This window comes from Dendrobates tinctorius, unplaced genomic scaffold, assembly GCF_039654945.1.
Source record: "Dendrobates tinctorius isolate UK_male_01 unplaced genomic scaffold, ASM3965494v1 ptg000014l, whole genome shotgun sequence".
NCBI lineage: Eukaryota > Metazoa > Chordata > Amphibia > Anura > Dendrobatidae > Dendrobates > Dendrobates tinctorius.
The window spans coordinates 22,466,694-22,493,866 of NW_027361682.1; positions in this window are offsets into that span (position 1 = coordinate 22,466,694).

The window sequence follows — 27,173 nt, forward strand, 5'->3', positions numbered from 1 at the left end:
TGTTGACAAATTCACATTTTTTTCATAAACACAAGTTATATCGAAGAAATTTTACCACCAACATGAAGTACAATATGTCTCATAAAGTGACAGTGGACAGAATTATAAAAAATGGCTTGGTCATTAACCCCTTTCTGCCATATGACATACTATCCCGTCCATGTGCCCTGAGACTTAATTCCCAGGGACGGATAGTACGTACTAGCGATCAGCGGCGCCCACGTGTTGAGCGCCGCTGATCGCGGCCGGGTGTCAGCTGATTATCACAGCTGACACCCGGCACTATGTGTCAGGGGTGGTCACGGACCGCCCCCGACAGGTTATCCCCTGGCCACCGCAAAGCGCAGGCACGAGGAAGCCTGCAGTACTGCCTATGACAGATCGCTGATCTGTCACAGTGATCTGTGATGTGACAAATCAGCGATCTGTCACATGACAGTTATGTCCCCCCTGGGACATTGTAATAAAGTTAAAAAAAAAGTGTAAAAATAATTTATAAAAAATCGCTAAATAAATTTAAAAAAAAAATTATTCCCTAATAAATTCATTTTTTGGAAATAAAAAAAAACAGCACTGAAACTACACATATTTGGTATTGTCGCGTCCGTAACGATCCGCCCTATAAAACTGTCCCATTAGTTAACCCCCTTAGCGAACCCCTTAAAAAATAAAAATAAAAAACAAACCAAAAAATAAAGCTTTATCATACCGCCGAACAAAAAGTGCAATAACGCGCAAAAGATGGATATAAATATCCCTGGTACCGCTGAAAACATCATCTTGTCCCGCAAAAAACGAGCCACCACACAGCATCATCAGCGAAAAAATAAAAAAGTTATAGCTCACAGAATAAAGCAATGCAAAAATAATTATTTTTTATATAAAATTGTTTTCATTGCATAAAAGCACCAAAACATAAAAAAAGACATAAATGAGGTATCACTGTAACCGTACTGACGCAAACAATAAAACTGCCTTATCAATTTTACCGCATGCAGAACGGTGTAAACGCACCCCCAAAAGAAATTCTTGAAATGCTGGTTTTTGTGCATTCTGTGTCCCAAAAGCAGAATAAAAAGCGATCAAAACATGTGTCTCAAAATGGTACCAATAAAAACATCAACTCGCCCCGCAAAAAACAAGACCTCACATGACTCGGTGGGTCAAAATATGGAAGAATTATAGTTTTCAAAATGTGGTGATGGCAAAAACTATTTTTACAATAAAAAGCATCTTTTAGCATGCGACAGCTGCCAAGCATAAAAACTGCCATAAATAGTAAATCAAACCCCCTTTATCACCTTAGTTAGGGAAAAATAATAAAATTAAAAAAATGTATTTATTTCCATTTTCCCATTAGGGTTAGGGCTAGGGTTAGAGCTAGGGTTAGGGCTAGGGTTAAGGTTAGGGCTAGGGTTAGGGTTAGGGCTAGGGTTAGGGCTGAGATTAGGGTTAGGGGTGTGTTGGAGTTAGGGTTGGAGTTAGAATTGGGGGGTTTCCACTGTTTGGGCACATCAGGGGCTCTCCAAACGCAACATGGCGTCTGATCTCAATTCCAGCCAATTCTGCATTGAAAAAGTCAAATGGTGCTCCTTCCCTTCCAAGCTCTGCCATGTGCCCAAACAGTGTTTTACCCCCACATATGGGGTATCAGCCTACTCAGGACAAATTGCAAAACAACTTTTGGGGTCCAATTTCTCCTGTTACCCTTAGGAAAATAAAAAATTGGGGGCAAAAATATCAATTTTGTGGAAAAAAATATGATTTTTTTATTTTCACACCCGGGCATTATAAACTTCTGTGAAGCACTTGGGGGTTCAAAGTGCTCACCACACATCTAGATAAGTTCCGTGGGGGGTCTAGTTTCCAAAATGGGGTCACTTGTGGGGAGTTTCAACAGTTTAGGCACATCAGGGGCTCTCCAAACACGACATGACACCCGCAGACCATTCCATCAAAGTCTGCATTCCAAATCGTCACTACTTCCCTTCTGAGCCCCGACGTGTGCCCATACAGTAGCTTTCTCCCACATATGGGATATCAGCGTACTCAGGACAAATTGGACAACAACTTTTGGGGTCCAATTTCTCCTGTTACCATTGGGAAAATAAAAAAATTGGGGACTAAAAGATCATGTTTGTGGAAAAAATATGATTTTTTTTATTTTCACGCCCGGGCGTTATAAACTTCTGTGCAGCCCTTGGGGGTTCAAAATTCTCACCACACATCTAGATAAGTTCCTTGGGGGGGTCTAGTTTCCAAAATGGTGTCATTTGTGGGGGGTTTCCACTGTTTTGGTACATCAGGGGCTTTCCAAACACGACATGGTGTCCGATCTCAATTCCAGCAAAAAAAGTCAAATGGCGCTGCTTCCCTTCCGAGCTCTGCCATGCGCCCAAATAGTCGTTTTACACCCACTTCTTAAATATGGTTTTGAGCACCTTGAGGGGTGCAGTTTTTAGAATGCTGTCAGTTTTGGGTATTTTCTATCATATAGACACCTCAAAATGAATTAAAATGTGATGTGGTCCGTAAAAATAAAATGGTGTTGCAAAAATGGGAAATAGCTGGTCAATTTTTAACCCTTATAACTTCCTAACAAAAAAAAATTTTGGTTCCCAAATTGTGCTGATGTAAAGTAAACATATGAGAAATGTTATTTATTAAGTTTTGTGTGCCATATCTCTGTAATTTAAGGGCATACAATTTCAAAGTTGGAAAATTGCGAAATTTTCAACATTTTTGCCAAATTTCCATTTTTTTCACAAATAAACGCAAGTTATTTGAATGAAATTTTACCACTAACAAGAAGTACAATATGTCACGAGAAAACATTGTCAGAATCAGTGGGATCCATGGAAGCGTTTCAGAGTTATTACCTCATAAAGGGACAGTGGTCAGAATTGTAAAAATTGGCACGGTCATGAATGTGCAAACCACCCTTGGGGGTTAAGGGGTTAAGTACCAAATTGACTCTGTCACTAAGGGGTTAAAACATTGATGGTACAGTGAAACTGCAAACGGTCATTACAGAGGTAGTTTTGCCTGTTTTGACAATTTTCTGACTACGGATCCACTTAAAAAGCATGGATCTGTCAATGAATGCATGGAAAGAAGCTATCATTTTGCGGACTATGGAAGACATTATTATTATTATTATTATGCATTTATATAGCGCCATTTATTCCATGGTGCTTTACATGTCAAAAGGGGAATTATAGACAAGTGTAATATATACAAGGATAATAAACAAGCATAAGACATGGGATGCACAAGTACATAAGGAGAGGGGACCCTGCCCGCGAGGGCTCACAGTCTACAAGGATGGGTGAGGATACAGTAGGAGGGAGTAGAGCAGGTAGTGCGGTGGTTCAGTAGACCGAGGATCATTGCAGGCTGTAGGCTTGTCGGAACAGGTGGGTCTCCAGGTTCTTCTTGAAGGTTTCCATTGATGGTGACAGTCTGATGTGTTGCGGCAGAGAGTTCCAGAGTATGGGGAAGCACGGGAGAAGTCTTGTATGCGGTTGTTGGAAGAGGAGATAAGGAGGGAGTAGAGAAGGAGATCTTGAGATGATCGAAGGTTCCGTGCGGGTAGGTACCTAGAGACCATGTCACAGATGTATGGAGGAAACAGGTTGTGGATGGCTTTGTATGTCATGGTTAGGGTTTTGAATTGGATCCTCTGGGCGATAGGAAGCCAGTGAAGGGCCTGGCATAGGGGGGAGGCTGGGGAGTAGCGGGGAGACAGGTGGATTAGTCGGGCAGCAGATTGTAGGATGGACTGGAGCGGTGCCAAAGTGCTAGAGGGGAGGCCAGAGAGTAGGAGGTTGCAGTAGTCGAGGCGGGAGATGATTAGAGCGTGCACTAGTGTTTTTATCGTTTTGTGGTTGAGGAATGAGCGGATCTGGGAAATATTTTTGAGTTTGAGGTGGCAGGAGGAGGCGAGGGCTTGGATATGTGGTTTGAAAGAGAGCGCAGAGTCGAGGATCATCCCAAGGCACCGAGCGTGCGGGACTGGGGAAAGAGAGCAGCCGTTGACATTGATGGATAGGTCTGGTGGAGGGGTAGAGTGAGATGGGGGAAAGATGATAAATTCTGTTTTGTCCATGTTCAGTTTGAGAAAGCGAGCAGAGAAGAAGGCTGAGATAGCAGATAGACATTGTGGGATTTCAGTCAGTAAGGAGGCGAGGTCGGGTCCAGATAGCTAGATCTGCGTGTCATCGGCGTAGAGGTGATACTGCAAACTGTGGGATTCTATGAGCTGTCCCAAGCCGAAGGTATAGATGGAGAATAGTAGGGGTCCTAGGACAGAGCCTTGGGGAACACCGACAGACAGGGGGCGAGGTGAGGAGGTGGTGTGTGAGAGGGAGACAGTGAATGTTAGGTCCGTTAGGTATGATGAGATCCAGGATAGGGCCAAGTCTGTGATGCCAAGAGATGAGAGAATCTGTGGCAGGAGGGAATGGTATACGGGGTCGAAGGCAGAGGACAGGTCCAGGAGAAGGAGGACAGAGTAGTGTCGCTTGCTCTTGGCGGTTAGTAAGTCGTTAGTGACTTTAGTTAGGGCAGTTTCAGTTGAGTGATGCGGTTGGAAGCCAGATAGTAACCGGTCAAAGAGGGAACAGGTGGAGAGGTGGGAGGACAGTTCAAGATATACATGCTGTTCCAGTAGTTTTGAGGCATAAGGGAGAAGAGATATTGGACTATAGTTAGACACAGAGGATGGGTCAAGGGAGGGCTTTTTGAGGATGGGTGTGATTGAGACATGTTTGAAGGATGAGGGAAAGACACCATTTGTAAGTGAAAGGTTGAAAAGGTGTGAGAGATGGGATGAGGACTGTGACCAAGTTAGTGATGAGGTGGGACGGGAGTGGGTCGAGGGCACAAGTGGTGAGGTGTGATCTTGACAGAAGGGTGGAGAGCTGATCTTCTGTCATGGTGGAGAAGCTGGCTTTTGCAGAACAGGGCTGAGCGGTTAAGAGGGGCATGGGGGCTGCGGGCCAAAGTTTTGTCTGATCGTGTCGATCTTCTGCTTAAAGAAGGAGGCAAAGTCTTCAGCAGAGATGAGAGGAGGGGGAGGAGGTGCTGTGGGACGGAGTAGAGAATTGAAAGTGTTGAAGAGCTGTTTAGGGTTATGAGACAGGGAGGATATGAGAGATGCGAAGTAAGTTTGTTTTGCGGCAGATGGTGGGGATGTCAGCAGAAAGGAAATGGAGTAGCCAGGTGGTGAAGTGGTCGAGAAAGGTGGAGATGGCTAGTTTTGGGGGGCGGTAGATGACAGCCAGTTGGAGGTTGGAGGGGGAATCGATGCGGACGGAGTGCACCTCGAACGAGGGAAGAGTAGCGGAGGGTGGCAGAGGAATTGGGGTAAAGGAGCAAGTATCAGACAGGAGCAAGCCAACTCCTCCACCACGTTTATTGCTGGGGCGAGGGGTGTGAGAGAGATGGATTCCGCCATAGGAGAGTGCAGCTGGAGAGGCTGTGTCAGAGGGAGTGGCGAGGAAGGAGAGTTTGTTGGTGATAAAGAGGTCATGGATAAAGGACAGCTTGTTGCAGACAGAGCGTGCGTTCCATAGGGCTCCAGGTAAGAGGGTTGGGGGAGTGGGGGCTGGATGAATAGGTATGAGGTTGTCATGGTTGCGAAGACGTGTAGAGGATTGTGGCAGGGTGGTAGAAGTGAGTGTAGGGTTGTGTTGAGGGGGGGGCAGGATTTGGGGATATGTCACCAGCAATGAGGAGTAGTAGACAGAGCATTAGAAGGTGGGAGGAGGATAGGACATGATGTGGCCGTGCATGTCTGGAGAAAAAGGATTGTATGGGGAGGAACAGTTGTGAGGAGAAGGTTAGGTGGCTGGGGAGAATGGAGGGGGAGATGAATAGTTCCTTACTAGGAGGGGGGATTGCAGGAGTTAGGGAGAAATAGAGTAGTATGGGGGTGATAGTAAAAAGAAGGCAAAACATTGTTGTGGTGTTATAGTCCGTTACCTTCCAGTCAATTCCTGTCCAATTCTAGTCTAATTCAACAGTACTTAGAAATAGTACTTTGAAATAGGATTTTAAAATTGATGGAGCCGACTACGTCTGGAGCAGACCCATGGTGCTGAATATATGTGCTGCTAAGCACAATCAGGTGTGAGTGAAAGTGGGGTGTGACTGCCAGGCCAAATGTACAGAGTTAAGCAGAGGTCATAAAAGGGGGAAGGGGTTATACAGACCACTTAGATGTGTGGTAAAGATAACAAGATGGACTACAATTATGGATACCAGAAGATGGGTAAGCTATGCATACCATATAAAATACAATGCAATTCGCATGGGGCATTCAGGAGCATGGGAAAGTGGTGGACATTCAGCAATGCATACCTGTGGGAACAGAAGAACATCTCGGTCAGATGGTGATGATGGCAATACTGTAGGAGTCATGAGTGGCCAAATGCATTCTAGAATTCTAGTCTAATTCAACAGTACTTAGAAATAGTACTTTGAAATAGGATTTTGAACTTGATGGAGCCGACTACGTCTGGAGCAGACCCATGGTGCTGAATATATGTGCTGCTAAGCACAATCAGGTGTGAGTGAAAGTGACATGTAAGTGACCAGAATGAACACTCATTTTCAGCAGATGGTACCAATATGACATAACAAGAAACACAATAAGATGGCAAAAAAACAAGTACTTGATAGTCACATCAATGTATTTTACTTAAAACTCTCCTCATTTTTTAACCCCTAAACGACCATGGGATTTTTCGTTTTTGCGTTACCATTTCTTGCTCCCTGTCTTCAAAAAGCCATAGCTTTTCTATCTTTTGTTCAATATGGCCATGTGAGGACTTGTTTTTTTTCAGAAAGAGTTGTTCTTTTAAACTCGTTCATTGGTTTTACCATATTGTGTACTTGAAAATGGGAAAAAAATTCAAAGTGTGGTAAAATTGCAAAAAAGTGCATTTTTTTTACCATGTTCACTAAATGCTAAAACTGACCTGCCATTCTGATTTTCCAGGTCATTACGAGTTCACAGATAATAATCATGTATTGGTTCCCTTTTTATTTAAGTGGTGACAAGAAAATCAAAAGTTTGCAAAAACAGCGCCATTTTCTATAAGGCCCATAGCATCCTTATTTTTCAGGATCTGGGACAGGGTCAGAGCTTATTTTTGGCTCACCAAGCTGATGTTTTTATTGATACCATTTTGGTGTAGATACGATGTTTTGATTGCCTGTTATAGCACTTTATTGCAATGTTGGGCCAAGCAAAATAACATAATTCTGGTGTTTTGATTTTGTTTCTCCTTATGCTGCTTACCGATCAGATTAATTCTTTTTTTTTTGTTTCTGAATGCGGCGATACCAAATATCTGTGTTTTTGATCGCCTGTGCTACACATAGCAGGGCTGCTGGGGCAGCGTGGCTACCTCCTCTTTCTCCAAACTGTTCACGTCACTAGGATGAATCTTCTCCATTTGGGGTTCTAAGACCTCATCATCATCCCGCATCATTTTCCACCCACTCCTCACCCCTGCCCTCCTTATTGGTCTGCACAATGCAGAAGAATGCTACAGTTGACCACATTGTTTCATCATCATCAGAAATGTGCTGCAGTGGTCCACCAACCATGTAACTAACCCTCCCATGTACTCCTCCTCCATCCTAACAAATGGTTGGGCATCAGTGCACTCAGTCTCTTCCACTTTTGGGGCCAAGCCAGGTGGATGGGCCACGGAACCCCAGCCAGGGAGTCATTAAAAAGCAGAAGAGACTGCTTCATGACTTAGGGCTCAGACTGCTTGGCTGATTAGCAAGAAGGTGAGGTGGAAGCCCAATGATCATGGTCCTCAGGTGTCAACTCTGTGCTTTCTGCAGTAGACTGGGTGGAAGATAATACAAAGGAACTGGAGCCAGTGTCAGCCATCCAATGTAACACCGCCTCAACATGTTTTGGCCTCACGATTGGTGTAGCAGTATTTGGCCCTACGAAATGATGCTGAAAGTCCTGTCACGTGTGTGCACCAGAGGAAGGTGTTGTATATGGGCATGTAGCACGAACAGAATGACCCCGCCCTCTCCCTGCAGCAGCTACACCACCAACACCACCTCAGCTTCATCAGCACCACCATGGCCATGGCCACGTCCCCTATTTGATGCTCTCATTTTTGGAAGTGTTTTTTGGCACACTACTTGCACAGAGATTGTGGCAGAGTAGATTTATTTTTTATGCAAAACACAAGCCGCGGAGACGCCATCACATGTTTCTCAATGCAAGCAATGACTAGCCAGGTCTTTCCCGGGGAAGGAACAACCACGGGAAGGACAGTCTCCAATGAAGGAAACCACCTATGCCAAAACATGGTATCCATCCACAGACAGCTGTTTTGGGGTATTGCCCCTCATCAGTGTAGAGTAGGAAACTGGCTAGTAGGAGCAATGCCTAGTAAAAGACTGTGAAAAATAAGGATGAATGAACTCATGGAGATCAACATCCAACACTGGGGAGACACCATCACATGTTTCTTAACGCAGTGATTCTATAGCAATGCCCCCATCCCTTATGAAGTAGAATTAGTTTTTTGGACTAAAAATGGCAAAGACATGGCTGCAGAGTAGAATTATTTTTTGGGCACACAAGTGGCAAAGAGACAGCTGCAGGCCAGATTGATTTTTTAGGCACACTGCTCGGGTAGACACAGGGGTACAGTACAATTTTTTTTTATCCTTCAAATGGCATCTAGACGGCTGCGGAGTAGATTTATTTTTTAGGCACACTACTCATATAGACACAGTAGCAAAGAGACGGCTGCGGATAGAATTAGTTTTTGGGGCCAATAATGGCAAAGACATGGCTGCAGAGTAGAATTTGTTTTTTTTTGCCATACTACTCGTATAAATGTAAGAGGAAGAACAAGATTGGACATACCCTCCTCGCATCGGTTACGGAACTACCTGGACTTTCACCAATGTTGCAGGAGGGAAGATTTTCAGACAGGGACCGACCCTTACATGTGACTGCGGTAGGCGGGACTGTGTTAAAAAGCACTGTGCGCGGGAAAAGGCTCAGTCGGGTGCAGTGTCAGCTGTGAAAGCAGAGCCTCCTGTGAGCGCAGGCCGACTTGACAGATCCCCTGTGTATTGGTCCACTGTGGGTGGACAACAGACCGCCAGCTCCCCGCTTTTCTCTGTGTCTGGAGGTGACTCACATTTGCAACCAGAGACTGTAATGTGCGAGCGGTGCAGTGAGGAGCAGGTGACTAGGCCAGAGCCTCTTGGCCAGGTACCTGTATTACCTGTATACACAGCGGAACGTAGCATCGTTCCGACGGTCCCTCATACTGAACAGAGCACAGTTTGGCGTTCGTGAGTGTTGGAACTCTCCACAACCTTCAAGGACTCTTCACCCGCTCCATGGACTGGAACCCCATCCTCTACAGACACCTCTGAGATGTCACCTGCCGCTGTTGTCGGTGCCACTGTTGGAAAACCGAGACGCTGCAATCAAGAAGACTAGAGACTGATAAGTTTGTCCTTTTCCTTCCTATTCAACTCTCATTCATTCCTGCCCTTCACGTCCAAACTCCCAGTTCTGCCCTTCTCCCTAACCCACCCCCATATCATCCACTCCCCGCACAGAGTATGCTTGTTGTTAATAAAACCCTGTTAACTCTCGATGTACCTTCTGTCCGGGATGGCATCCCACGTTCCTGCGATTTCTACATTTGGCGTAGTTGGCAGGATGTTGTTCAATGGCTCGGAGGCGGCAGATCAAGCAGTTGGGGGGGCCAGAAATCCAGTATCTTCCTGGGGGCCATGTTAAATAGCCTCCCGAAGTTCAATGGGAGCAATACTTTGCTGTGGAGTTGGACTGAGCGTATAAGGGGGATGATGAGGATGCATCCCATGACTAGACAGAGCCAAAACAGCCTTTATACTCCCCATGGGGTTATTCGAGTTTGATTAGATGCCATTCGGCCTGGCCAACGCCCCAGGTACATTTCAGCGACTCATGGAGAGGTGTTTGGGAGATTTGAACTTTGAGGCCACTCTGATCTATCTGGATGACATCATTGTCTTCGCTCCCTCGTTTGAAGAACATTTTTGGAGATTGGAACAGGTGTCTACAACAGCATGGTCTAAAAGTGAAGCCTCAAAAATGTCATCTGTTTCACAATCAAATTGAGTATCTGGGACACGTTGTCTCTGCAGAAGGAGTGGGGCCACCTTGTGAAAAGATTGCTGCGATTGGCCTACCCCGAAGACCGTGAAAGACGTGTGGGCCTTCCTAGGACTCACAGGATAATTCAGACATTTTGTAAAGAACTTTACCTACATCATGAATCCGCTGCTGGAACTATTGAAGGGGGTATGGGTCGCCCTCCCAGGGCTGTGGGGTACTCGGTACCGGGCCGGTGTCAGCGGGATGTGTCACAGCAGCGGTGACCCGGTCCGTGGCCCTGGGCACCCAAATAAATGTGGGAATGTAAATGGTGGAATGTAGTTAATGGAATAGTTTGTGACACCACCTGTGGTGTTCGGCAAGTAGGATGTTAGGCCGACGCTGCATGCAGATCCTCTGGGGCTGGTGGTGTGTTGCAGCCTAGATGGTGTAGCTCCCCACAGGTGAAGCTGTAGCCCCAGGGCAGCGTGGATGCAATGGAAGAGGAGAGGTGCAGGCGGTGTGGAGAATGGTACCCAGCTATAGCGGTGCTGAATGTGTTAGCGCACAAATGAATGGAGGACACCGGGGCTTGTAGTTCCAAAGCTTTACTCACAGTCCGTTGTACACACACACAGGTGCCTGCCTCCGGGCTGTGTCCTCCTGGTCAGAGACTCAATCAACCTCCGGGCAAGTTAGGATTCTCCCCTCCAACACTCCGCCAACATGTACTTTTCTGAACGACTCCTCTATAGCGCCTTAAAATGTGAAGATCTCCTAGTACTGAGTTACACTTGAGTTCCTCCTGTCAGATGTTCCTAAGAACTCTACTTGTACGGCAGACAGCTGTAGCCTGCTTCGGGGACTCCCTTCTCCTGAGTCCCGGCTCTCTATCCAATTGCTGTTGTGCCCCAAGTCTTAGATGGGAGTAGTGCATTTACAGCCAACTACTCCACCGGTGTCTGCTGCAGAACCATAAGTGTCCATACAACCTCGGGGACCGGGCCCCGGCCTTGCGCTGAGAACCTATAGGCAGGGTTCCTCCTCTAACCAATGTCCTCTCTGTTCTCTCTACTCCTTCGTTCCGTACTTGTCTTTTTTTCTTATGGAAGCTTAGATTTCAGTTCTACGTCTTTCTCCTTCTTTTCCTTTCCCGCGCCAGCCAGATCACTGAGGCAGCTGCAGCACTCCTTCCTCCATCCATTCTTCGAGGGATCCTCACTCCTGTCTGAGTGACTTCCTACCCGACTGACCTTCTGTCAGACTGACCTGTCCTCCTACACTTTCCCACTCTTTTATGTACCCACCTCCCAGCACGTCCATTGTTCCAAGCAGGGAACCACCAAAGGTGCTCTGCTACCCTCTGAGCAAGGAGCCGCAATGTGGTTGTGCAGAACTACCCTGTTGTGTGGGGTGCGAGCGTTGGAATGTGGAAAGGATTTCCCACCTCACCCGGATGGTGGGGCACTACACCTTAGGAGAAGGTGCAGTACCTCTGTGGCGACTGAGCCTCAGGGGCGCCACAGGTACCGTCTAGTGCTAGAAACAGAACTGGGCAAGCGACAAGAAGAAACGTTTCAAGCCATGAAATTGTCCTTGACAGAGGCAACACTGCTAGCCTACGCTGACTTTACACAGCTGTTCATTCTACATACAGATAGAAGTTTGTATGGACGAAGAGCTGTACTGTACCTGATTCAGAAAGGAGAAGAGCGAGTAATCGCTTATGCAAGTCGATCTCTTCATGACTCAGAGAAGAACCCGGATAGCTTTCAAGCTGGAGTTGCTGGCATTGGTGTGGGCCATGATGGATAAATTTGCTGAATTTCTGTCCGGTTCTGAAGGTCACATGCGCACGGATAACAATCCATTGGCTCATCTAGAAAGAGCAAAACTTGGGGCACTGGAACAACGCTGGATAGCTCGGATGGCAAATTTTCGTTATAAAAAAACCTACAAGAGAGGAGCAGAGAATATCCATGCAAATGCTTTGTCTCAAGTGAACTATGGGGAGCCAGGGCCTAATCGTAATGAGGAACTGGAGGCTTAAGAGGTTCCTAGATTCAGGCACTCTGCCAGGACGGTGGCAGCCATGCTGGAGCAAGTACAGACGACGTCTCGTGCATGTCTACTGGGACAATTCCGTGATGAGTAGGTCCGTATGCAACAGGAAGAAGAAGAACTGGCTCAGTTAAGATGGTGGGTGTCATCCAAACATCTGCCCAGTCAGCAAGAAAGAGATACTCTGTTCCCTGTGCTCGGCGGATGCTGCGGCAGTGGGAAAGATTGCAGCTGCGTGAAGGAATTCTGTACTGGAAAGTGCTACTGCCACGGGAGCTGGGCGTCTCCTGGCAAAGATGATCCCTGAAGCGTTGCTGCCCTAAGTGGCTACAGAGGCCCACGAAAGAGGAGCTCATTTCGGACTGGAAAAGACCTTCCAGTGGCTGCAACGATTAATTTATCATCCCTAATTAAAAGCTGTAGTGGAGGAAATCTGTTAACTATGTCGGAGCTGCGGGTCGGCCAAGCCACCTGAACAAAGGGCCCCTGTACAGGCCATAGTGACATCGGCTCCCCTAGAGTTGCTAATGATAGATTATCTGACCATTGACCCAGCGCATCAGGGCTATAAACATTGTTTAGTAATGACAGATCACTTCACAAAGTGTCCAAAGCGCATACACTCAGATCAAGGAGCCTGTTTCCTTGTAAAAGTGATGGAGGAGTTACATTGGTTGCATCAGATCGGGAAGTCTAGGACAACACTCTATCACCCCCAAGGAAAAGGGGCCTGCAAGCGGTTTAACCATACACTAATCTAGATGCTGAGAACCTTGGAAGAGGATAGGAAGGCCCCGTGGCATGAATAGGTGGCCGAGTTGGTATGGGTGTATAACAATCATAAACACAGCATCACCAGTTACATGCCTTATACTCTCCTGTTTGGTTGACCAAGGAAAGAAATCACTGAGCTGGAGCTAGCTTGTTACTCATGCTGATCTCAGAATAGGGAGAGCTGCTGCTGCTGATTCTGTAGGGAGAGCGTTAGGAAGGCAAAAGGAAAAAAAAACTGCTTCTGCTGATAGCGCTTTTCACTGTAGTTACTGTGCAGTGAAAGGTGAAGATTTTTGCTTTTGTGCAGCAGCTCTGGTGGTGATTAGCCTGCCTTTTAAGGCTAGCTGCATTGCTGTGTGCACACTGGTGTTCAAACTGCTTTTTAAAAGCAATCCAAATTTTATTATTTTGTCCTGGTGAGGTACTGAGCGTTCATTTTTTCACACACCGTACAGTGGTGTACGCTCCTCACACAGTACCGTGTAACGGCTGTTATCATGGCCAAATTGAAGCTATCTAAGTGTGTGACTCTGTAAGGAAAAGCCAAGGAGTTTGTCCGTTCTTACAGATCTACACCTTATAGTTTTGTCTGTTTTTCAAACAGTTTAGTATATCTGCTGTTTGATTACATTCAAAATTAGAGAGAGACAGCGTGTGTCAGTCCGTATCCAAAAACACGGAGCTTGACAATTTTACATACACCATACAGTGGTGTACGTGTACGCTCCTCTCACAGTACCGTGTAACGGCTGTTATGACAGCCAAATTGAAGCTATCTAAGTGTGTGACTCTGTAAGAAAAAGCCGAGGAGTTTGTCCGTTCTTACAGACCTACACTCTAGGGAGATTCCAATTCTGCCCAATTCTATATACACCTTGTAGTTTGTCATACACTAGGCAATTTCTGCCTGTCACATTGCGGTGTAATATACACAGGGCCTGACAGAATCCAACTGTGTCCTGAAGTCTAGAGAGATTCCAATTCTCCCCAGTCCTCTATACACCTTTCTTACACCATCCAGAATCTGCCTGTCACATTGCGGTGTAATATAAACAGGGCCTGACAGAATCCAACTGTGTCCTGAAGTCTAGAGAGATTCAAATTCTCCCCACTACTATATACACCTTACTTACACACTCCAGAATCTGCCTGTCACATTGCTTTGTAATATAAACTGGGCCTGACAGAATCCAACTGTGTCCTGAAGTCTAGAGAGATTCAAATTCTCCCCAGTCCTCTATACACCTTCCTTACACCATCCAGAATCTGCCTGTCACATTGCGGTGAAATATAAACAGGGCCTGACAGAATCCAACTGTGTCCTGAAGTCTATAGAGATTCCAATTCTCTCCCGTCCTCTATACACCTTTCTTACACCATCCAGAATCTGCCTGTCACATTGCGGTGTAATATAAACAGGGCCTGACAGAATCCAACTGTGTCCTGAAGTATAGAGAGATTCAAATTCTCCCCACTACTATATACACCTTTCTTACACCATCCAGAATCTGCCTGTCACATTGCCGTGTAATATAAACTGGGCCTGACAGAATCCAACTGTGTCCTGAAGTCTAGAGAGATTCAAATTCTCCCCAATACTATATACACCTTGTACCTTGTTTAACAGTACCATATAGTTGGTGGTTTTTTGGGTACATTTTCCCCAAAAATGAGGAAGTGTGGTGGAAGAGTCCGTGGAAGTGGGTGGGGGTTGGCAGCTGGTAATGATGGTGTTGGTGTTGGTGGTGGATCTGCTGGTAGTGACAAAAGCAAAATAGCACCTAATGGAGGAGGTGTTGAGCCTGCGTCATCGTCTGGCTCCACAAGGCCTCGAAGGCTCCCTTTTCTGGGAGTAGGTAAACCGCTTTTAAAGCCGGAGCTTCAAGAACAAGTTTTGGCTTACATTGCTGACTCAGCCTCCAGCTCTATCGCCTCCTCTTCTGAAGTTTTAAAAAATAAAAGCACTGAGTCGTCATTGGAGGCTCATGGTCTTGAACCACACCTTTCCTTGTGTCCTTCACCCCAACCAAATTTGAAGGATGCGGCAGGCCACACAGCAGAATACTCTATGGAGCAGTTTTCACATGCCATGCCTGGGTTATCAAGTCAAATCGTGAATTACCCAGGCCAAGATGAATCTGACATGGAGTGCACTGATGCACCACCACTGATAGATGATTCTGCTGGTACATTCACTCAGAGCACTACATTGTCCTCGCAGTGTACTGAGGCAGAATCTGACCCTGATGAAACTCACGTGCCCCTTCTCGCATACTATACCACCATACACGGTGACACAGAGGAAGGTGCACATGACATTGAAGAGGAGGTGATGGATGACCCAGTTGTTGACCCAGAATGGCATCCATTGGGGGAAGAGGGTGTTGCTGCCAATAGCTCAGAAGCGGAGGAGGAGCATCCACAGCGGACATCGACATCACAACAACTGTTATCTAGCAGGCCCGGAGCAGTCCAAAAACAGGTTACAAAAATCAAAAAAGTTGCAGGACTCCTTGGCCAGACGGTCAAAATAGCACAGCGTGCAAGGCCTCAAAATGTCTTCCATAGTAGGAAGAGTGCAGTGTGGCACTTTTTTGAACAAAATCCTAATGATCAGGTAAAGGTTATCTGTAAGAAGTGTGCAAAGACTTTTAGCTGAGGGAAAAATCTGAGAAATTTGAATACCAGTTGCATGCTAAGACATTTAACCACCATGCACTTGCAAGCGTGGACGGACTACCAAACCTCACGTACCACATGTGCAACTGCTCCCAAAGAAGGTAGTCAGCAACACTACATTGTTTCCCCCACTGTAAGCCCACCGGTTAGCACACCACCAGCAGCAAATGTTGAGTTGTCGTCGCAAGGGCAAATCAGTCAGGGAATCACACTGTTATTGCAACGAAAGACTGAATCTAGGCCATCAGAAAGAACACCAACTCCATCACCATCATCAACCCTCTCTCATGTCCACCGCTAGTTCGACCATATGCAGCTCTCAAGTCCAATTCACCCTACCAGAGACTATGAGTAGGACAAGAAAGTACTCATCCTCTCATCCGCGTACACTGGGTTTGAACACCCACATTGCCAAACTAATCTCATTAGAGATGATGCCCTATCGGTTGGTTGAAAGCGCAGCTTTCCACGAACTCATGGCCTATGCAGTACCACGCTATGACCTACCCAGTCGCCACTTCTTTTCTCACAAAGCCATCCTAGCCCTCCACCTTCATGTGAAAGACCGCATTGTACATGCACTCAAGCAATCAGTGAGTGGAAAGGTGCACCTCACAACTGATGCATGATCCAGTAGGCATGGCCAGGGCCGTTACGTGTCCATCACTGCGCACTGGGTTAATGTGGTGGATGCAGGGTCCACAGGGGAAAGCGGTGGTGGGACAGTGCTGCCTAGCCCACGGTATAGGAAACAGTTGGCTGTAGGCATTCGACCCTCCTCCTCCTACCTCCTCCTCCAGAAGCGAAAGCTCGTCACAGAACGCAGTCGCACGAGCACTCCATCCGCAGCTGCCAGTGTTGCACACGAGGTGTCCCCCTATCGATCAGCTAGCGGAAAACGTCAGCAGGCTGTGTTGAAGATGATGTGTTTGGGCGACAGACACACCGCGGAGGTACTGGCCGACTACTTTCAGCGACAAACTGAGTCATGGCAGGGCAGTCTACATCTTGAGGCAGGCAAGGTAGTTAGTGATAACGGCCAGAATTTTGTGGCAGCCATAGCCCTTTCAAAACTCCGTCACATACCTTGCTTGGCTCACACCTTGAGCCTGGTGGTGGAGTGCTTCCTCAATAATTATCCGGAGTTAACAGGCCTGCTCCAGAAGGTCCGAAGACTGTGCTCGCACATCCGCCGGTTGCCGGTACACTCCAGTTGTATGCAGAAGCTGCAGCGATTGCTCCACCTTCCCAAGCACCGCCTAATTATCAACGTTGCAACAAGGTGGAACTCCACTCTGCACATGACTGAGCGGCTGTGCGAACAGAGGCAGGCCGTAATGCATTTGTGCGAGGATACAAGGGCAGGCACTTTGAGGGCAGACATGGAGTTGACAGGTTTGCAATGGTGGAAGCTGAAAGACCTCTGTAAAGTCCTTCAGTGTTTTGAGGAATGCACACGGCTGGTAAGCGCAGACGACGCCATCATAAGCATTAGCATCGAACTTATGCGTCTGCTCATGCAAACTTTGATGCACATTAAGGAGCGGGCGTCTGAAGCCGAGGATGATGAGGAAGAGGAGGAGGAGGGAAGCCTTGATGACAGTCAGCCATTGTCTGCTCCGGGAGCTCTCCTGGACGAGGTGGAGGAAGAAGAGGAAGAGGAGGAGGAGGATGATAATGGGGATGATTATTTAGGGGAGGAGGATGCTTCTCGTGGGGCAAGAGAAAATGTTGGCGTGGCAAGGTCTGGTACAAGGTTTGTGCGTGACTGGAGGGATGTGGATTTGCCAGAAAGTGCTCCTCCACCCAGCACTCGCAGTGCATCATTGACACCGGGAACATTGGCCCACATGTCAGATTATGCCTTGCAGATCCTAAAAAGGGACCCCCGCATTGCCAAAATGATGAACGATGATGACTACTGGTTGGCCAGCATCCTGGATTCATGCTATAAAGGCAAATTCCAAAACATCATGCCACAGGAGAACCTTGACCTAAAACAAGCAACTCTGGGAACCGGTTGGTTGAGGCATTCCAAGCACACAGCAGCGGTGATGGTTGTCACACGAGCCGTAGGGGCCGGGGGCAACTTGGAAGAGGTGTTGGTGGTGCACACATCAGACGTGGCGTTGGAGACAGGGGTTTCATGACCATGTTGTGGACTGATTTTTCAAGTCCCGCTCACACGACTGGTAATACTGCATCGATTGAAAGTGACAGGAGACAGCACTTGTCAACTATGGTTACAAACTACTTCTCATCCCATGTCGATGTTCCCCCTCACAGGCCATTCCCATTTGACTATTGGGCCGCTAAACTGGACATCTGGCCTGAATTGGCACAATATGCCTTACAGGAGCTCGCTTGCCCAGCTTCAAGTGTGCTATCGGAAAAAGTCTTCAGTGCTGCTGGATCAATCCTGACAGAAATAAGGACCCGTCTCTCGACCCAAAATGTGGATGATCTAACCTTCATTAAAATGAACCATGCATGGGTTTCCAAGGATTTTGTCACACCTTACCCTGATGACACATAGGTTGCCAGAAAAATGGCTTTCTTTGGTCCTCCTGTTCCTGGGACTTGACCAATTTCGCCTTTAGCAGCAGGTGAATGTCCCACATCAACATATGCCATTTTGTAAACCTCCCTAACTGGGCTGCCTCCTCCCCCCATTGCCGGGGTCACCACCTACCGCATGCAACCGTGCGAGTGCCGTTGCCCTGGACAGGTGGGTGGGCCGATTCTTGGGCGCGGACACTAGCACAGGGTCCCTCATAGTGCAATCAAGTGTCTCTGTTGGTGGGGGTGCACACCTGCCGTCAGACACACCGCCGTACTATGTGGAGCCCAGTGCCAGTACCGACGCCCATGAGTGGGCCCCCCTTGCTTGGGCAGGGCCCCAGCATTTGCAATGTTTACCTCTCCCTGCTCCTCCGCTGTGTAGTCTGGGCTGTCAAATCCTTCACTGGGACTGCCCTACAAATTTGATGAACTGATAGAAGATGATGGTTAAGACATAGCTATGCCCTGTCCCGCTGGCCGGGCTCTAGCTTCAGATGATCAATGTCTTCCATTTCTTATGGACGTCGACTCACAATGAGATGCAGTGGTGGTTTCTCATCAGCTTTCACAGTTTTCCTACCCACAGACGTGTGACATTCCAGCGCAAATTTTTAAATATGCCAATCCAATTGAATTGCCTACGGCCTGTGGCTTCTGTGTTTTACACTCCAAAGTTACGTGACAGATCATGTCATGTCATCGTGAGCACCATGTTTACATCTCTCCATGTGATCAAAATTGGATGGATATGAGTAACGGCGATGGGATCAATGGTACTGCGATACAGCAACACTTTCTTCACAAAGAAAGGTTTTTTCTGTCTCTCCACACATTAATTAATTGAGGGTCAGCATCGCCTCTGAAAATTGTGATGGAAGTTTTTCCCGTGAATAGTAATTCCTAGATTTCTGCAATCACTAGACTTTATGTCAGTAATTGTATGCATCTCAGTTCCTATTGCGGAGAGTCTGGAGAAAAAGGATTGTATGGGGAGGAACAGTTGTGAGGAGAAGGTTAGGTGGCTGGGGAGAATGGAGGGGGAGATGAATAGTTCCTTACTAGGAGGGGGGATTGCAGGAGTTAGGGAGAAATAGAGTAGTATGGGGGTGATAGTAAAAAGAAGGCAAAACATTGTTGTGGTGTTATAGTCCGTTACCTTCCAGTCAATTCCTGTCCAATTCTAGTCTAATTCAACAGTACTTAGAAATAGTACTTTGAAATAGGATTTTAAAATTGATGGAGCCGACTACGTCTGGAGCAGACCCATGGTGCTGAATATATGTGCTGCTAAGCACAATCAGGTGTGAGTGAAAGTGGGGTGTGACTGCCAGGCCAAATGTACAGAGTTAAGCAGAGGTCATAAAAGGGGGAAGGGGTTATACAGACCACTTAGATGTGTGGTAAAGATAACAAGATGGACTACAATTATGGATACCAGAAGATGGGTAAGCTATGCATACCATATAAAATACAATGCAATTCGCATGGGGCATTCAGGAGCATGGGAAAGTGGTGGACATTCAGCAATGCATACCTGTGGGAACAGAAGAACATCTCGGTCAGATGGTGATGATGGCAATACTGTAGGAGTCATGAGTGGCCAAATGCATTCTAGAATTCTAGTCTAATTCAACAGTACTTAGAAATAGTACTTTGAAATAGGATTTTGAACTTGATGGAGCCGACTACGTCTGGAGCAGACCCATGGTGCTGAATATATGTGCTGCTAAGCACAATCAGGTGTGAGTGAAAGTGACATGTAAGTGACCAGAATGAACACTCATTTTCAGCAGATGGTACCAATATGACATAACAAGAAACACAATAAGATGGCAAAAAAACAAGTACTTGATAGTCACATCAATGTATTTTACTTAAAACTCTCCTCATTTTTTAACCCCTAAACGACCATGGGATTTTTCGTTTTTGCGTTACCATTTCTTGCTCCCTGTCTTCAAAAAGCCATAGCTTTTCTATCTTTTGTTCAATATGGCCATGTGAGGACTTGTTTTTTTTCAGAAAGAGTTGTTCTTTTAAACTCGTTCATTGGTTTTACCATATTGTGTACTTGAAAATGGGAAAAAAATTCAAAGTGTGGTAAAATTGCAAAAAAGTGCATTTTTTTTACCATGTTCACTAAATGCTAAAACTGACCTGCCATTCTGATTTTCCAGGTCATTACGAGTTCACAGATAATAATCATGTATTGGTTCCCTTTTTATTTAAGTGGTGACAAGAAAATCAAAAGTTTGCAAAAACAGCGCCATTTTCTATAAGGCCCATAGCATCCTTATTTTTCAGGATCTGGGACAGGGTCAGAGCTTATTTTTGGCTCACCAAGCTGATGTTTTTATTGATACCATTTTGGTGTAGATACGATGTTTTGATTGCCTGTTATAGCACTTTATTGCAATGTTGGGCCAAGCAAAATAACATAATTCTGGTGTTTTGATTTTGTTTCTCCTTATGCTGCTTACCGATCAGATTAATTCTTTTTTTTTTGTTTCTGAATGCGGCGATACCAAATATCTGTGTTTTTGATCGCCTGTGCTACACATAGCAGGGCTGCTGGGGCAGCGTGGCTACCTCCTCTTTCTCCAAACTGTTCACGTCACTAGGATGAATCTTCTCCATTTGGGGTTCTAAGACCTCATCATCATCCCGCATCATTTTCCACCCACTCCTCACCCCTGCCCTCCTTATTGGTCTGCACAATGCAGAAGAATGCTACAGTTGACCACATTGTTTCATCATCATCAGAAATGTGCTGCAGTGGTCCACCAACCATGTAACTAACCCTCCCATGTACTCCTCCTCCATCCTAACAAATGGTTGGGCATCAGTGCACTCAGTCTCTTCCACTTTTGGGGCCAAGCCAGGTGGATGGGCCACGGAACCCCAGCCAGGGAGTCATTAAAAAGCAGAAGAGACTGCTTCATGACTTAGGGCTCAGACTGCTTGGCTGATTAGCAAGAAGGTGAGGTGGAAGCCCAATGATCATGGTCCTCAGGTGTCAACTCTGTGCTTTCTGCAGTAGACTGGGTGGAAGATAATACAAAGGAACTGGAGCCAGTGTCAGCCATCCAATGTAACACCGCCTCAACATGTTTTGGCCTCACGATTGGTGTAGCAGTATTTGGCCCTACGAAATGATGCTGAAAGTCCTGTCACGTGTGTGCACCAGAGGAAGGTGTTGTATATGGGCATGTAGCACGAACAGAATGACCCCGCCCTCTCCCTGCAGCAGCTACACCACCAACACCACCTCAGCTTCATCAGCACCACCATGGCCATGGCCACGTCCCCTATTTGATGCTCTCATTTTTGGAAGTGTTTTTTGGCACACTACTTGCACAGAGATTGTGGCAGAGTAGATTTATTTTTTATGCAAAACACAAGCCGCGGAGACGCCATCACATGTTTCTCAATGCAAGCAATGACTAGCCAGGTCTTTCCCGGGGAAGGAACAACCACGGGAAGGACAGTCTCCAATGAAGGAAACCACCTATGCCAAAACATGGTATCCATCCACAGACAGCTGTTTTGGGGTATTGCCCCTCATCAGTGTAGAGTAGGAAACTGGCTAGTAGGAGCAATGCCTAGTAAAAGACTGTGAAAAATAAGGATGAATGAACTCATGGAGATCAACATCCAACACTGGGGAGACACCATCACATGTTTCTTAACGCAGTGATTCTATAGCAATGCCCCCATCCCTTATGAAGTAGAATTAGTTTTTTGGACTAAAAATGGCAAAGACATGGCTGCAGAGTAGAATTATTTTTTGGGCACACAAGTGGCAAAGAGACAGCTGCAGGCCAGATTGATTTTTTAGGCACACTGCTCGGGTAGACACAGGGGTACAGTACAATTTTTTTTTATCCTTCAAATGGCATCTAGACGGCTGCGGAGTAGATTTATTTTTTAGGCACACTACTCATATAGACACAGTAGCAAAGAGACGGCTGCGGATAGAATTAGTTTTTGGGGCCAATAATGGCAAAGACATGGCTGCAGAGTAGAATTTGTTTTTTTTTGCCATACTACTCGTATAAATGTAAGAGGAAGAACAAGATTGGACATACCCTCCTCGCATCGGTTACGGAACTACCTGGACTTTCACCAATGTTGCAGGAGGGAAGATTTTCAGACAGGGACCGACCCTTACATGTGACTGCGGTAGGCGGGACTGTGTTAAAAAGCACTGTGCGCGGGAAAAGGCTCAGTCGGGTGCAGTGTCAGCTGTGAAAGCAGAGCCTCCTGTGAGCGCAGGCCGACTTGACAGATCCCCTGTGTATTGGTCCACTGTGGGTGGACAACAGACCGCCAGCTCCCCGCTTTTCTCTGTGTCTGGAGGTGACTCACATTTGCAACCAGAGACTGTAATGTGCGAGCGGTGCAGTGAGGAGCAGGTGACTAGGCCAGAGCCTCTTGGCCAGGTACCTGTATTACCTGTATACACAGCGGAACGTAGCATCGTTCCGACGGTCCCTCATACTGAACAGAGCACAGTTTGGCGTTCGTGAGTGTTGGAACTCTCCACAACCTTCAAGGACTCTTCACCCGCTCCATGGACTGGAACCCCATCCTCTACAGACACCTCTGAGATGTCACCTGCCGCTGTTGTCGGTGCCACTGTTGGAAAACCGAGACGCTGCAATCAAGAAGACTAGAGACTGATAAGTTTGTCCTTTTCCTTCCTATTCAACTCTCATTCATTCCTGCCCTTCACGTCCAAACTCCCAGTTCTGCCCTTCTCCCTAACCCACCCCCATATCATCCACTCCCCGCACAGAGTATGCTTGTTGTTAATAAAACCCTGTTAACTCTCGATGTACCTTCTGTCCGGGATGGCATCCCACGTTCCTGCGATTTCTACATTTGGCGTAGTTGGCAGGATGTTGTTCAATGGCTCGGAGGCGGCAGATCAAGCAGTTGGGGGGGCCAGAAATCCAGTATCTTCCTGGGGGCCATGTTAAATAGCCTCCCGAAGTTCAATGGGAGCAATACTTTGCTGTGGAGTTGGACTGAGCGTATAAGGGGGATGATGAGGATGCATCCCATGACTAGACAGAGCCAAAACAGCCTTTATACTCCCCATGGGGTTATTCGAGTTTGATTAGATGCCATTCGGCCTGGCCAACGCCCCAGGTACATTTCAGCGACTCATGGAGAGGTGTTTGGGAGATTTGAACTTTGAGGCCACTCTGATCTATCTGGATGACATCATTGTCTTCGCTCCCTCGTTTGAAGAACATTTTTGGAGATTGGAACAGGTGTCTACAACAGCATGGTCTAAAAGTGAAGCCTCAAAAATGTCATCTGTTTCACAATCAAATTGAGTATCTGGGACACGTTGTCTCTGCAGAAGGAGTGGGGCCACCTTGTGAAAAGATTGCTGCGATTGGCCTACCCCGAAGACCGTGAAAGACGTGTGGGCCTTCCTAGGACTCACAGGATAATTCAGACATTTTGTAAAGAACTTTACCTACATCATGAATCCGCTGCTGGAACTATTGAAGGGGGTATGGGTCGCCCTCCCAGGGCTGTGGGGTACTCGGTACCGGGCCGGTGTCAGCGGGATGTGTCACAGCAGCGGTGACCCGGTCCGTGGCCCTGGGCACCCAAATAAATGTGGGAATGTAAATGGTGGAATGTAGTTAATGGAATAGTTTGTGACACCACCTGTGGTGTTCGGCAAGTAGGATGTTAGGCCGACGCTGCATGCAGATCCTCTGGGGCTGGTGGTGTGTTGCAGCCTAGATGGTGTAGCTCCCCACAGGTGAAGCTGTAGCCCCAGGGCAGCGTGGATGCAATGGAAGAGGAGAGGTGCAGGCGGTGTGGAGAATGGTACCCAGCTATAGCGGTGCTGAATGTGTTAGCGCACAAATGAATGGAGGACACCGGGGCTTGTAGTTCCAAAGCTTTACTCACAGTCCGTTGTACACACACACAGGTGCCTGCCTCCGGGCTGTGTCCTCCTGGTCAGAGACTCAATCAACCTCCGGGCAAGTTAGGATTCTCCCCTCCAACACTCCGCCAACATGTACTTTTCTGAACGACTCCTCTATAGCGCCTTAAAATGTGAAGATCTCCTAGTACTGAGTTACACTTGAGTTCCTCCTGTCAGATGTTCCTAAGAACTCTACTTGTACGGCAGACAGCTGTAGCCTGCTTCGGGGACTCCCTTCTCCTGAGTCCCGGCTCTCTATCCAATTGCTGTTGTGCCCCAAGTCTTAGATGGGAGTAGTGCATTTACAGCCAACTACTCCACCGGTGTCTGCTGCAGAACCATAAGTGTCCATACAACCTCGGGGACCGGGCCCCGGCCTTGCGCTGAGAACCTATAGGCAGGGTTCCTCCTCTAACCAATGTCCTCTCTGTTCTCTCTACTCCTTCGTTCCGTACTTGTCTTTTTTTCTTATGGAAGCTTAGATTTCAGTTCTACGTCTTTCTCCTTCTTTTCCTTTCCCGCGCCAGCCAGATCACTGAGGCAGCTGCAGCACTCCTTCCTCCATCCATTCTTCGAGGGATCCTCACTCCTGTCTGAGTGACTTCCTACCCGACTGACCTTCTGTCAGACTGACCTGTCCTCCTACACTTTCCCACTCTTTTATGTACCCACCTCCCAGCACGTCCATTGTTCCAAGCAGGGAACCACCAAAGGTGCTCTGCTACCCTCTGAGCAAGGAGCCGCAATGTGGTTGTGCAGAACTACCCTGTTGTGTGGGGTGCGAGCGTTGGAATGTGGAAAGGATTTCCCACCTCACCCGGATGGTGGGGCACTACACCTTAGGAGAAGGTGCAGTACCTCTGTGGCGACTGAGCCTCAGGGGCGCCACAGGTACCGTCTAGTGCTAGAAACAGAACTGGGCAAGCGACAAGAAGAAACGTTTCAAGCCATGAAATTGTCCTTGACAGAGGCAACACTGCTAGCCTACGCTGACTTTACACAGCTGTTCATTCTACATACAGATAGAAGTTTGTATGGACGAAGAGCTGTACTGTACCTGATTCAGAAAGGAGAAGAGCGAGTAATCGCTTATGCAAGTCGATCTCTTCATGACTCAGAGAAGAACCCGGATAGCTTTCAAGCTGGAGTTGCTGGCATTGGTGTGGGCCATGATGGATAAATTTGCTGAATTTCTGTCCGGTTCTGAAGGTCACATGCGCACGGATAACAATCCATTGGCTCATCTGGAAAGAGCAAAACTTGGGGCACTGGAACAACGCTGGATAGCTCGGATGGCAAATTTTCGTTATAAAAAAACCTACAAGAGAGGAGCAGAGAATATCCATGCAAATGCTTTGTCTCAAGTGAACTATGGGGAGCCAGGGCCTAATCGTAATGAGGAACTGGAGGCTTAAGAGGTTCCTAGATTCAGGCACTCTGCCAGGACGGTGGCAGCCATGCTGGAGCAAGTACAGACGACGTCTCGTGCATGTCTACTGGGACAATTCCGTGATGAGTAGGTCCGTATGCAACAGGAAGAAGAAGAACTGGCTCAGTTAAGATGGTGGGTGTCATCCAAACATCTGCCCAGTCAGCAAGAAAGAGATACTCTGTTCCCTGTGCTCGGCGGATGCTGCGGCAGTGGGAAAGATTGCAGCTGCGTGAAGGAATTCTGTACTGGAAAGTGCTACTGCCACGGGAGCTGGGCGTCTCCTGGCAAAGATGATCCCTGAAGCGTTGCTGCCCTAAGTGGCTACAGAGGCCCACGAAAGAGGAGCTCATTTCGGACTGGAAAAGACCTTCCAGTGGCTGCAACGATTAATTTATCATCCCTAATTAAAAGCTGTAGTGGAGGAAATCTGTTAACTATGTCGGAGCTGCGGGTCGGCCAAGCCACCTGAACAAAGGGCCCCTGTACAGGCCATAGTGACATCGGCTCCCCTAGAGTTGCTAATGATAGATTATCTGACCATTGACCCAGCGCATCAGGGCTATAAACATTGTTTAGTAATGACAGATCACTTCACAAAGTGTCCAAAGCGCATACACTCAGATCAAGGAGCCTGTTTCCTTGTAAAAGTGATGGAGGAGTTACATTGGTTGCATCAGATCGGGAAGTCTAGGACAACACTCTATCACCCCCAAGGAAAAGGGGCCTGCAAGCGGTTTAACCATACACTAATCTAGATGCTGAGAACCTTGGAAGAGGATAGGAAGGCCCCGTGGCATGAATAGGTGGCCGAGTTGGTATGGGTGTATAACAATCATAAACACAGCATCACCAGTTACATGCCTTATACTCTCCTGTTTGGTTGACCAAGGAAAGAAATCACTGAGCTGGAGCTAGCTTGTTACTCATGCTGATCTCAGAATAGGGAGAGCTGCTGCTGCTGATTCTGTAGGGAGAGCGTTAGGAAGGCAAAAGGAAAAAAAAACTGCTTCTGCTGATAGCGCTTTTCACTGTAGTTACTGTGCAGTGAAAGGTGAAGATTTTTGCTTTTGTGCAGCAGCTCTGGTGGTGATTAGCCTGCCTTTTAAGGCTAGCTGCATTGCTGTGTGCACACTGGTGTTCAAACTGCTTTTTAAAAGCAATCCAAATTTTATTATTTTGTCCTGGTGAGGTACTGAGCGTTCATTTTTTCACACACCGTACAGTGGTGTACGCTCCTCACACAGTACCGTGTAACGGCTGTTATCATGGCCAAATTGAAGCTATCTAAGTGTGTGACTCTGTAAGGAAAAGCCAAGGAGTTTGTCCGTTCTTACAGATCTACACCTTATAGTTTTGTCTGTTTTTCAAACAGTTTAGTATATCTGCTGTTTGATTACATTCAAAATTAGAGAGAGACAGCGTGTGTCAGTCCGTATCCAAAAACACGGAGCTTGACAATTTTACATACACCATACAGTGGTGTACGTGTACGCTCCTCTCACAGTACCGTGTAACGGCTGTTATGACAGCCAAATTGAAGCTATCTAAGTGTGTGACTCTGTAAG